The sequence below is a fragment of the Micrasema longulum genome, unplaced genomic scaffold (genome assembly GCF_059751315.1).
Source record: "Micrasema longulum isolate JH-2025_06_02 unplaced genomic scaffold, ASM5975131v1 h1tg001760l, whole genome shotgun sequence".
Lineage (NCBI taxonomy): Eukaryota > Metazoa > Arthropoda > Insecta > Trichoptera > Brachycentridae > Micrasema > Micrasema longulum.
Window position 1 is genome coordinate 163501 of NW_028278936.1, and position 13141 is coordinate 176641.

At 30.7% G+C, this 13141-nt stretch overlaps 1 long non-coding RNA gene across 1 annotated transcript in view; it reads left to right on the forward strand.

Annotated features, from left to right (window-relative positions):
• The first annotated feature begins 924 nt into the window (after positions 1-924).
• The window catches only part of LOC148274104 (uncharacterized), a 35664-nt gene continuing 23447 nt past the window's right edge, over positions 925-13141 (forward strand). The window contains exon 1 of the long non-coding RNA XR_015824377.1: positions 925-1168. This is a non-coding gene — a long non-coding RNA (uncharacterized LOC148274104). The remainder of the gene's footprint in view (positions 1169-13141) is intronic.

Here is a 13141-nt window from a genome sequence, read left to right on the forward strand (position 1 = left end):
TACACTTTATTGACGGAAATTGTGAAAAATTTTATGAAGCGTAATAATAGCGATCTAAATATAACAAAACGTGTATTCTTTGTTTTCTGAATTAAGTTTGTTAGTTTGTTAGTTTGTTAATTGAAATTCATTTTAAATGTTTCGCAAATACGAGGGATGGTAGAATGTTTCCGATTATTAGTATTAAAAATAAAAAAAACAGAACAGATCCATAAATTAACTCAAAAGTGCGCAGTATATTATTGCCATTGTACTCTAGAATGTTTGATTGTTATGGTCAAATATAAATAATGTGATCAGCTCTTGTGTGGCTGTGATGTCACACTAGTCGACATACGATACAAGAGTGATATATATCTCTTATTTTTTTAAATGATGAAGTTGTATTTTTTGTGATCTTCAAATTGTCATTTTCACACATGATTTGAAAAGTAAAATTTGTATAACTACGCTGGATTATAATGCAAAAAATATAAGAGAGAGCATGAAGATAGAACTTACAAAAATGAAGACAGAGACGCTGTTCTGTGTTCTGTGTTGTCTGAATTAGATTCAGTCGGTTATTTACAGTGATAGGTGACGTACGCGTGTAATATGAGCGGCACATTGAGGACTTATAACTTATTCTACCATATAAGAGCTAAAGTAAATTTATATATTTATAAATTATGGTAAAAAAATATTATAACAGTATGTCTCTATGTTTTTTTTCTTTAAAATGGCTGAACTTTAGAATATTCCGTCTTTTGCTCGTGGTAACACGATGTTACATCACCATGCGTAAACGAATTATTTACCACAGTCTTTTAAGAGTTAGAAAAAATAAATTAAAATAAGTTCGAAGTGGTTACCCAATGATATATAATACTGCATTCAATTGTGTAAAAAATCAATGGAATAAATTTAAATTTAAAAACATCAACAGCGTATTGTTTTAACTTTATAGGTAAAATTTTATGTATCCATTCAAACAATAAAATATTTTTTCATTAGAAAAAAAGAATTGAATTCATCAGGACAAACATGGCTTAGTTTTGCTGCAATTTTTATTACCTGTTCAGAAAAAAAAAACTTGAAACGAGAAAAATTAAAATCCAAACAAAAAATTAAGGATTAAAAAAATATCCATAGAGAGTTTTGGGAAAAGAATAAACAAGGATTTTTAAAGGTATGTTGTGTGTAAATTTTATTTATAAAAAAGAAAAATGATCACCCATTTTGTAAACTTTACATACTTATAAATATCACACATATAGTAAAAATTATATTTTGTAACGGCTTTTATAAAGTATTTTTTTATTAATAACCATGGTGCACACAGTGTCTCTTGCATTTAAATCATGAATTATAAAATATAAAATAAAATAACATTTTAACTATTGACATATTATGACATATAGACTGAGCCTGAGCCCACAAAAATGTTGTCACTAAACTCATGCTCAAACGCTGTCATGCCCAACGCGTATTGATTCGTTCTTCGACCACCAGCCAGGCGTCACGTTTAGAATCGAAACCAAAATGCCTGCTTGTGTCATGAAAGGGGTGTTAAAACCTTTCGGATAAACATAAGGATTGTGTAACTTTTCATTGGTAAATATTTGTTCATGAGGGATTAACAAAGCTAAAAACAATTAGTATTCAAATATAAATAAAAAAAATCGTAAACGTTAAACTACGCCTAGCGGCGCAATTGCAAAGCTTTTCTAGTTACAAGAGTGCACTGATAGGCATCGAATAGGCATCCGCTGGCACAGCGCGGGATTAAACTGTGCAACTCGGTTATACGCTTAGACTATACCCTGTCTGCGTAATCTATAAGTGTGAAAGTACTACAATTGATGATATGAATCATAAACATATAAAACACGTGAGTCGAGGTCCTACAAAACACCAAGACGTTTTTTGAATAAAATAAACGTGAGTTAATGTTATTTTTTTAATTTCCCAAAATCCGTTGAAGATAAATGAATGGGTTGAAATTACAAGCAATTTGAGGAATGAACCTAATTGCGATTCATCTAAAACGAATGTCGATTGTTTAAGTCAAATTATAACTTTTTTATGTATCAGAAATAAGTATATTCCAATTTTTGGTTGCATATGCATGATCATTGAATGCATCCCTGGTATAAAGAAACAAACTAAGTTAGTACAAGTATGTTTTCGTGTCACTACTTTTAAAATTATTTTACTCTGTTGGGCGGGTCTATGTATTATATGTCAATGATTTAAAAAAAATAAATACTTAATGTAAACATCTCTGTGTCTCTCGTTACTAGATTGAAGAAAATGGCAGATCCATTCGTGGGTAATTGCTTTCCGTGTCTTCAGTCTAACGGATTTTCACCATGATCAGACATAAAAATATTGTTTTTTAATTTTTGTATATCTAACTAACTCGTTATATGAGTATATTTTATATTTTAAAAGGCACTTGTGCCGTACAATAAATATATAAAATAAATAAAATAAATAAAATAAATAAAATAAATAAAATAAATAAAATAAATAAAATAAATAAAATAAATAAAATAAATAAAATAAATAAAATAAATAAAATAAATAAAATAAATAAAATAAATAAAATAAATAAAATAAATAAAATAAATAAAATAAATAAAATAAATAAAATAAATAAAATAAATAAAATAAATAAAATAAATAAAATAAATAAAATAAATAAAATAAATAAAATAAATAAAATAAATAAAATAAATAAAATAAATAAAGTAAATAAAGTAAATAAAGTAAATAAAGTAAATAAAGTAAATAAAGTAAATAAAATAAATAAAATAAATAAAATAAATAAAATAAATAAAATAAATAAAATAAATAAAATAAATAAAATAAATAAAATAAATAAAATAAATAAAATAAATAAAATAAATAAAATAAATAAAATAAATAAAATAAATAAAATAAATAAAATAAATAAAATAAATAAAATAAATAAAATAAATAAAATAAATAAAATAAATAAAATAAATAAAATAAATAAAATAAATAAAATAAATAAAATAAATAAAATAAATAAAATAAATAAAATAAATAAAATAAATAAAATAAATAAAATAAATAAAATAAATAAAATAAATAAAATAAATAAAATAAATAAAATAAATAAAATAAATAAAATAAATAAAATAAATAAAATAAATAAAATAAATAAAATAAATAAAATAAATAAAATAAATAAAATAAATAAAATAAATAAAATAAATAAAATAAATAAAATAAATAAAATAAATAAAATAAATAAAATAAATAAAATAAATAAAATAAATAAAATAAATAAAATAAATAAAATAAATAAAATAAATAAAATAAATAAAATAAATAAAATAAATAAAGTAAATAAAATAAATAAAATAAATAAAATAAAATAAAATAAATTAAAATAAAAAATAATAATAAAAAAAATAATAATAAAAAAATAAAAAATAATAATAAAATGAAAAAATGATTAAAAAATGCTTTGATTGCACTTCAACTACGAGAAACAAAATACATACATCGTTTCATTCATAAATATTATCCAGTTTATGGAATAAACGGATAATTTAAAAGCATATTTTTAAAATTTTGGACAGCTGCCGGCTAGTGTCCTTTCTATAGTAACGAGTTACGCAGAAATAAATATGAACTGAGGAAAAAGTACAATATGTCTTTCTTATATGAATGGTTTCATGTGTATTGTGGTTTGCTTTCTGTTTTTTTTATTGTTTAGGACAACGCAATATTTTTTGCTGAACTAACTAACTTAAGTTAAACTTAGTATAGAAATTAAAAAGTTCAGTGCTACGGGAAATTGAATACAAAAAATGTCTTCATAAATCCGATAAATATTAGATAACTTCATTGCGTTGCGAAGTTTCTCGAAAATGTACGAAAAAATAAATAGAAATGATTTAAATAAAAATGATTAAGGTACTTTGAACTTCGTCACAAGCTCTTATACAACAATAGAGTGCTGTATTAAATTTCCAGTTTACGAAAAAGCCAACTCACTAATCAGCAGAACTCGCCGAAGAGAACTTGTTACGTCTCATGCGGTGTAGTTTTAATAAAACAAAACTGTAAAAAATCATGTCGCTGACAATACTACGATTCGTAAAAATACAAAAAGATCCAAATAAAACCACTTAACCTCCTTATAACGTGTTCATATACAGTGTGTCCGCTGGCAGATTTGACACTTTCAATCGCGCTGTCTCTGCTTATAGTACGAGTATAGGCAGCAGAGGGATAGTGGTATCACTCGTCGCGGGACTGTTGCGGATTTTTTATTTGTCATGAGTTCGTGGAGAAGAGCCTATTGGGCTTTGGCGGTTGAGGCGTATTTCGCGAACAATTCAACCAAGGTGGCAAGGCGGCGTTTTCGTTCTTAGTTTAATATTTCTAAGATTCAGTGATAACCCTCGAACCAGTTGATTTGGACTGGGGTGGACAAGTTTAAAAGAACAGAATCAGTCGGAAATGAACCTCTATTCGGACCTTCAACTTCTGTTTTGAGAAAACGTAAGCCGTGTGAAAGACAAAACTTTTCAAAATCCGCGCAAATTTAGCCGTTAGATTGCAGCATCTACGGGCATTAATAAAACGTTGGTACACAAAATTAAAAAAAAATAAAAATTACATCCTAAAAGCTGCAAATTGCTGTTCGGTGCACCATTTTCTGTGGACGCGTAATTGGGCCATTTTTTTTTGTAATCGTGAAACAGTGACTTCTGAACGACATTGCACGATGATGGATAACTTTTTATACTGAAGCTCCACCAACATGATAGTTTTAATAACATAATCTATTTCCAGCGGAATATGGCCACGGCAAACACCGCTAGAGCATCAGTGGCCAAATAGAGGAGCATTTTTCCCAAAAATTATTTGGTCGCTTTGGTGACATAGACTAGCTTCCAAGATTGCCTGATCTTATCCCTTGTATTTTTTTTTTATAAAGCTACCTCAAATGTTCAATGACAAGCTATCTACAGGAAAATATTCCACGTGAGATAGTAGCTATCAGTCCAGATGCCTGCGAGGGAGTTTTTGCCAATATGAGATCTTGATTGCAAGAGTGTTTGCAACAAAAGGGGAGTATCTGGGTCAAGTTATTTTTACAACATAAATCATTACTATTTTTTATCATAAATTAAATTTGATATATTATTATAAGAATTGTAATATTTTTTTATGTGAATGCAAATGAACGTCTTATGGTTTGTTCTTGGTATTGTGTAAGGTTTTGTCGCGACCAATATTTGTGTACTTTTTAGGGCCCCGTGTGCAAAAACTATAAAAATTACAGAATTTCTGAAGCTGTGACTGAATAGTCCGTTTAGACCAAATATACCGTTTTATCAACTGCCGGAAATAGTTTGTTGCAAACGGAAGGGGGGTAACGAAGTGACGTCTCTGTGCTGCGCGTGAGGGTCTAAATTTAAGCTTGTGTGGGCATGGCGCTCGCTCAGTTCAGTTGTGTCTTCGGAACGAGTTTGTCTATTTCATTGATCAAGGTGTTTACGGAGAGATGAGAACGCGAATTAAACGGTTATAATACAAGAAATATAAAATTAACGTTAAAAAGCAGAAAATACTGAGATACTCTGAAAAAAAATACCTCGTCTTCAGAAAAGAAAGAAGGCTGTAAAATCTGGAACTTCGAACAAAATGCATGCACCATGACTTCGGCTTCGTTGATTGCAACAAAAAGAATTGACAAGACGCCAGAATTCAAATTTGGATGGTGGAGTGGAGCGCCCAGTACAACAAACCTAGTAGTTCGAAGTAGTTTAGTTCGATAATTATACCCTACATTCAATATTTTAGTTACCATCGACCAATTCTTCATAGGTTAGCCGTTTGTTCTAATGATTTCGATGAATAAATGCTATGTATGCCGTAACTTTATTTCTTTCATTTCAAATATCTTTCTGACAAACAAAACAAAAGAATCTTCCACTGACGAAAGTACCGAAAGTAATTTCGCATTCACGAAATAAAAATCCGATGGGATTATCAAGAATACTCCTTATTTTTTAGTGTCAAATCTGCTGGCAGCACCCTGTATTATACGTAATTGTATTTTACATTTTTTTGAAATCTACATTAAAAAGAAATTGTATTGTGTCTAGTTCAAACCTACATCCATAGGAAGCAACGCAAAAGATAAAAAAAAAGTAAAATGACTCGTTCAAACAGATTCCAAAAAGGAAAAAAGGCGAGCCTGCGTTGGTATGAAATTCGTAAGCACGTTTTATAGTAAATTAATAAAATGCCGACGATAAGCGGTGTCAAACGGCAAATTCAAATTTCACATTGTTTGTCAAACAAATACGGAACACCGGGAATAGCCTGCGTCACTAAATATGTTTGGTTTGTACTTTTCATGAGACTTTTGTGTGCGAGCACGTTTTAAAATGACTTGAAAAATGCTGAAATTAGGTAAACAAAAAAGCCCCTAAAATGTATTGTATTGAATTGTTTTTGGTAAAAACCTCGGAAAATTTTAATTAGTATCAAAATATGCAATATAAGCATAAAACTGTTTTCTTTAACTTTAAATTTTGTTTATAGTGTATCTTTCTCAACAAAAAATATTTAAAAAAATATACTTAAATGAGACATATTCCTCTGCTTCCTTTCTAGTCATACCTGTGGTGGTATTCTGAATCTTCTTTACCTCCTTGAAGGTGATTAATTTGAAGATTTTTATTTTTTCAATGCGATGACTCTTTGCTTCATATGATGGTCACACTGACGATTAAACGTCAAATAATGAATAAAACAGCTTCAAAAATAAAAATAAAACTAATACGGTTTGGTTAATTTAACCTAAATAAGTGTGGTGGGTAATGCTTAAGGCCGCAATAATGTTCTAGATGAAAATCATCATGTTTGATTTCACGTATTCATATTTTTTGATGTTTATATTTTTCATTAGTGTGGCCATATATGAAGCAAAAATTAGTCGCATGCAAAAAATAAATATCGCCAAATTAATCATTCTCTAGGGAGTAGAGAAGATTCATAATTGCACCCCTGTTCATTAAATTTATGGACTAGAGTTTTAAAAGCATTGTTACTTTAGAGTTATAATTCGTCACTAATAGTCGTCCATGCGGGCGAATCCATTCTATGATTATTAACCACGAAGTTAGCCACAGTTTATAGCAATACAACGGGCCGTAGGTACTTAGGTCGAAAATTGCAAGCGCAAACAGAAAGCACCCGTTACACGTTAGTTGTTAAACCGAAAACCAAACCAAAATTTGGAATGCTTTTATTCAATGCAATACAGTAAATGAGTTTCTCTTTAAGCGGTATCGAATGATAACTTTGAGATTGTTACTCATTTTATTTACCGATCGTGATGTCTCCACACTTAATCGATTATAAAATTCAGAGACGTCTGTTAGTAATTTGTTTTTGTAGTAGAAGTATCGATTTTTGTATTTTAAAAATTTATTTTATTTTATTAACATAAACGGCAAATCTGCCTTTTACAAAAAATATAATACTAACAAATTTGGCTATTTATTTTTTTTATTTTTAAAAACATTAATTTCATTTTTACAAAAGATTAATAAAAAAAATCAACCTAAAAATTATATTTATTTAACTTTTTGTAGATAATGTCATTTGCGCATTGGCGGGCTTATTGACAAATGGCAATTTCTTCCAAGCAACCAATTAAATAATAGTTTTATTTTTATAATTCAAGTTACAGAACATATTCAATAGAAAAAAATATTAAAAATCTAAAAATATATTAAAATAGAAATAAACGCAATAAATTACCTTAAATTAAAACTATTACTCAATGGGAAAAAGGAAAAGAGGAAAGAGGAAAGAGGAAAGGAGAAAAGGAGAAAAGGAGAAAAGATAAAGGAAGAGAAAGGAGATGTTTCTTCAGACGTGATTTAAACAGATATAATGTAGTAACATCTTTGATGGTGGATGGGAGATGATTTCACAGTCGAGCCGCATGGACACTATATGAGTTAGAGAAGAAAGAGGAATTGTGGATGGGTATTAAGAGAGTGCCTTGAGAATTAAAACGAAGAGGTAAACCATGAACTGAAATTATACAACATATTCAGTAGAAAGATCAAACGATTCAAGAATAAATGTAAAAAACAAACAAAATAATAAAATATTTAAAAGTAAAATAGCAAGAAAATCATAAGTAGGTACTGTTTTATACAGCTGGGCAAAGTGAACAAAAAATGAAGTGCATAAATAAATAAATATACTTACCATTCACCATCTTTGAAAAAGTTCAAAAGGTTTGTTCTATAGGACCCTACACTAAATATATCAAATACGTGGGAATAACTGTTGCCGAGTTCAAGAAGTCTGTTCAATGCGGCATTACAAGTATATACTGTCCGTGAATTGTTGCTACGAAACGGTGGCACCTGTCTAGTCATTCTTCCAGGCACCCTAAAGTTGATGAGAGATAACAGTTCATGGCAATCCCATATTGAATTTACAATATTGAATAAATTTAAAAGGTCTTTAATTTCTCTTCCATCGTTAAGTTTTAACAAATTTAATGTTTTTAGTAGGAAAATGCGCTGACTACACCACGAAACCGACAGAAAGACATCTCAGTTCGCTAAATTTTTTGATATAGTTTTAAAAGTGACATTTATAATTATTACAGTTCGGACCACTTCAAATAAGGGTTGGATTGTACCTTTAAGGGAGTAAATCACAATTTATATACATTACAACAGAGATGTTGAGCATTTGAAAAGGAAATATGGAGGTATAAGCATTTACGGGGCGAGGCTAATGACCTTCAGAAAAAAATTGACGATGAAATAATTAAAGAAATATGGATATTTAAACAGAATGGTAAATGTTAAACAGTGTGTAAAGCAATCACATAAACCAGCCACTGGAGAGCTCAAAAGCCGTAAAAATCTAGAGTTATATATTCCATATCCATGAACGGTAACGTGAGACGAGGACCTCCAAGGAAGACGTGGCATGATCAGATAAACCAAAATCTTAAGTCTGGTCATGTCAAATGCAGACAGAGCCGAAGGGCATGTATGAATGTGGAAAAAGCTAGGAATATATGCCAGGATGGACGTGTATGGTGGTGCATTCTCTCTGCCTACCCCTACGGGGAAATGGCGTGATGGGAGTAGTAGTAGTAGTACATTTTCCCCTTTTAAGAAGTTTCTCCGTCTCCTGGGAAACAGTTTTGCTGTGTATGGTAAAGATTTTCAAAATATGAAGATAAAGAAGAAGTTCAGAGCTACAGGAAAATGGAAACAAAAATTATTTCATACTTCCTGTAAAAATTAGAGAATTGAATTGTATGGCGAAGTTTCTTGAAAACGTACGAAAAAGTCATATAAATGAACTACTTTGAACGACGAGTCGTCATTATTTTTTCGAAATCAAGCAATGACGAAGTATTTTAATTTATTTTCATATATTTTATTTCGGGAACCAACAGTTCAACATAAATATTTATAGCAAACCACAGATATTATATTGTATGAACTCGGAACCAATAACAGATTTCCACAATTTGTACCAAGTTAGTAAAGAAAATATAATAATACTGATATGGTTTATTAGTTTTAAAAATGAAAGAAGATTTAAAAGATATATGTGTAAAAAAAAGGGATGCATAAAGAGAGGATAAGGAGAGGAGGGGAGATGTTCATATTTATTATAGTAGTGTCTATCAAGTTACATGTTGTGATAGATATCCGGTTACCGGGAAGCCAACTCATTTATCAGGATAAATCACCGAAGAGGACTTATGACGTCACACTTTAAAAAATCATAGTGCTGATTATACGATGCATAAAAATATTGAAAAACAATTTTGGCTAAGTTTGACGGAAAATGGCAGCTTTTAAAAAGAACTGGGAGTGGGGCTAGGAATAGCAGGCGCCACATTCAACAGTATGAAGGCTGTCTGGAGATTGGATATTTACTCAGTGAAAACCAAATGCCACCTATATAACACCCATTCTCCTCTTCGGATGCGAATCGTGGCACCTCACTAGGGCCCGAAATAGCAAAATTCTGAGTTTTGAGAATAGGTGTCTCAGAAGAATCTCAAGTGTGCGGCGGTTAGACTTTGTAAGAAATGAAGTAATAAGAGAACGGATGCAGCAAGCTCCGGTGACAACTTTCATCAAGCGGAAGCGATACGGTTGGCTCGGTCATGTGCTGCGGATGCCTCCTGAGAGCGTTAACCATGCTTGCCTATTTTACAAAGCATCAGGTTCTCGACGTCCTGGACGTCCGCTGCTGACTGTTTGTCGGCAGTTCGTGTCAGAACTACGGGGCGCGCACCTGACTTGGGAGGATGCACAGGAGCTGGCAGCCAACAGAGATGCTTGGAGGATCTTTGTGGACACCATATGCTCCAATTAGGGATCGGACATGGAATAATGAATGAATGTTTTATAGTCCATTAACAAACAAAAAAACATTTATAAAACCACCGAACTTCCTCATAAAAAGAAGTACAAAGTATCCTTAAAGGAACGAACTTTATATTTATCAGGTAGGTATTAAAAATAAAAACTTTTTTATGTAAATATGGTGGGAACTTTGTGTTTCTCGGCTATATGTACACTTGTTTTGGTTATGAAGTGATCTCCAACACTCCGTTTAATTTAAATGTAAATGAAATTATCCAACACTTTAAAAACAGAAACAAAAAAGCGAAAATGTGATTCGTACTCGTGAATTTTTGCCACTAAACTTGAGCGGTCTACGTAGATGGGGTATAAGAACTTTCATTGAATCAATTTCAATTGTTGGCAGACAAACGTATTTTGAAAGTTTTCCATCGCGAACATTTTGGAGTTTCGGAGATTCTAGAAGACGTCTTTAAAATAAGTTAGTCTCAACTTATTCTGAGGAATATTTATTAAGGAAAAGTTTTTTGATTTAAATTCGACCCCGGTATTGATTGCGACGGTAGTAGAGTCGTGATATACTGTTTATTTCATATTTATTAAAATGGTGGATCATTCGTTGAATACCTTATTTAAAGCGACATTTTTACTGGTAAACAATAAATGCGTGCGCTTCCCGAAAGCATTAATCACGCTTGTCCAATTTACAAGGCATCAGGTACTCGCGGTCCTGGACGTTTACGGCTGACAGTTTGCCAGCAGTTCTCGCCTAAATTATTAAATTTGGCCACAAACACAAAAGCCTGGAGAGATGATGTTAAACACCACAGTTGGAATTTACTTTTTATAGCGGGATTATACAAGGAAATTAACAGATTTTGATTGTGACTGCAATGTTGTCACGATAAAAGAATGACAATATCCGACATAGCCTTCCGTATAAATTGCCTAAGTCACGGTGACAGGGCAATAAAAGCAGTTAAGTATATTAAATTAAAATAGCGATTCATGAAATTGAAATTTTTAAAAGTATCTCGATTTTTTGATAAAAAATATTGTTTATATTTATGAGCGAAACCAATAATCAAAACGATAGATATCTTTATATTAAAACTTTATTTTGGAATATTCAAATGATTCCAGATAACTAACTGATTGTACTCCTTAGGAAGTTTCATTTGAATTGATAAATATCGCATTACAGAATGATATGTTTGAGAAGGGACTCGTGCCCGTGAACTAGTCAATGATTTTTAAGCACTGTAAATGTCTAGACTACCATATACTCCTTTCTAAAAAGCTCTTCTTCTCTGTTGCGATATCGAGTGTTGTGCTGAGTAGTTGGATAGTGCCCAAAACACATAAAAATGAAAGACAATTGCTTGTTTTAAAATTTTACAGAATATTTCCAATAATGTTTTTAATTGCAATTTTACCTACTAATTCATGTCCATTACTTTATTGGTCATTTTAAAAAGAAATGCGAGTCCTGACTTACCACTGGGTTGTGGGGAGTTTCTAACGCCTCGTTGAAAATGGCCACCAAAATTGAAATATTTGCGGAAAAAACAAGAACACTAATATTTCTCACTTAAAAAAACCTAATTTTAGAATAACTAAATAGCATTAAATGAGTTGTGTATCTTTATATATATAATTCCTCTGTACGTGTGATGTCACTAAACTCCTCTTAAACGGCTTAACCGATTTACGCGCGGTTTTCAGAGAAATAAAGCTCTTTGCGCTGTGCGTGTTCGTAGATATTAAATACTTCAATCGAATATGTAAAAAAAAGTTAGGAGCATAAATGTTTTATTCATCGATCTACCAGGGTTGCATTCGAGGAGAATGCATTTGCAAAAAAATGGAAAGATGTTGTCTTTAAAAAAGTTTGTTTTTGAATGTTTACAAACAACATTTGTTTTTTGTGGATCTCAATCAGATTCTTTCCTTAAATTCCTTATAATTTCTACCCATTTGTTTTTTTTATTAGATTTTTGGTAACACTAAAATGATATTAAATTAAATACATTTTTAAAAATCGTATTCCTACATAAGTACACCACTTTGTTGGTGAGACGACCAGAGTTTGACGTTGGCAAAAAGAATGCCATATTTGAAAAAAAAAAATTTTTTGTGTTTTGGAATTCAACCATAAACAAGTACTAACTTAAATTCAATTTTTTAAATATCAACAATTTTTAGTTTTGGAATTTTATCACAAACAAGTACCTAGATGAAAAGTATTTTTCCAAGATAATAGCCGTCAAGTCAACGTTCAGGCAGGACAACGTCTGTCGGGTCCGCTAGTTTGATATAAATAACCAGCCAATTTCAGGCAATATGCCATGTAGAAGGGTCTATTGTAAGTCACTCTAATCACAAAAAAACAGTATTTAAATTCCAAAAATGTTTTTTTTACATTTTTATGGGCACTCGATAAGACCACACTGACACGGGAACACAATAGCCTCCCTGAGATGGAACGCGGAGATCAGAAATAGTATTGAAACTGAACAAGATTAAGAAAAGAATCTGAGGAAATTACAAGCATAAATATGCTCACATTGTGGTAAACTCATAGTGTTGTTTCATATCGATCTCTCGACTCTACTCTCGTAAACATTTTCGGGGGTTGTTTTGAAAGAGAGAACGGAAAGAAGGGCTGATTTGAAGGTAGATAAAGGGAACCTTGTAATGGAAAAGGGCGTCTGTCTATGGTGTAAGTAATGTGAAAATTT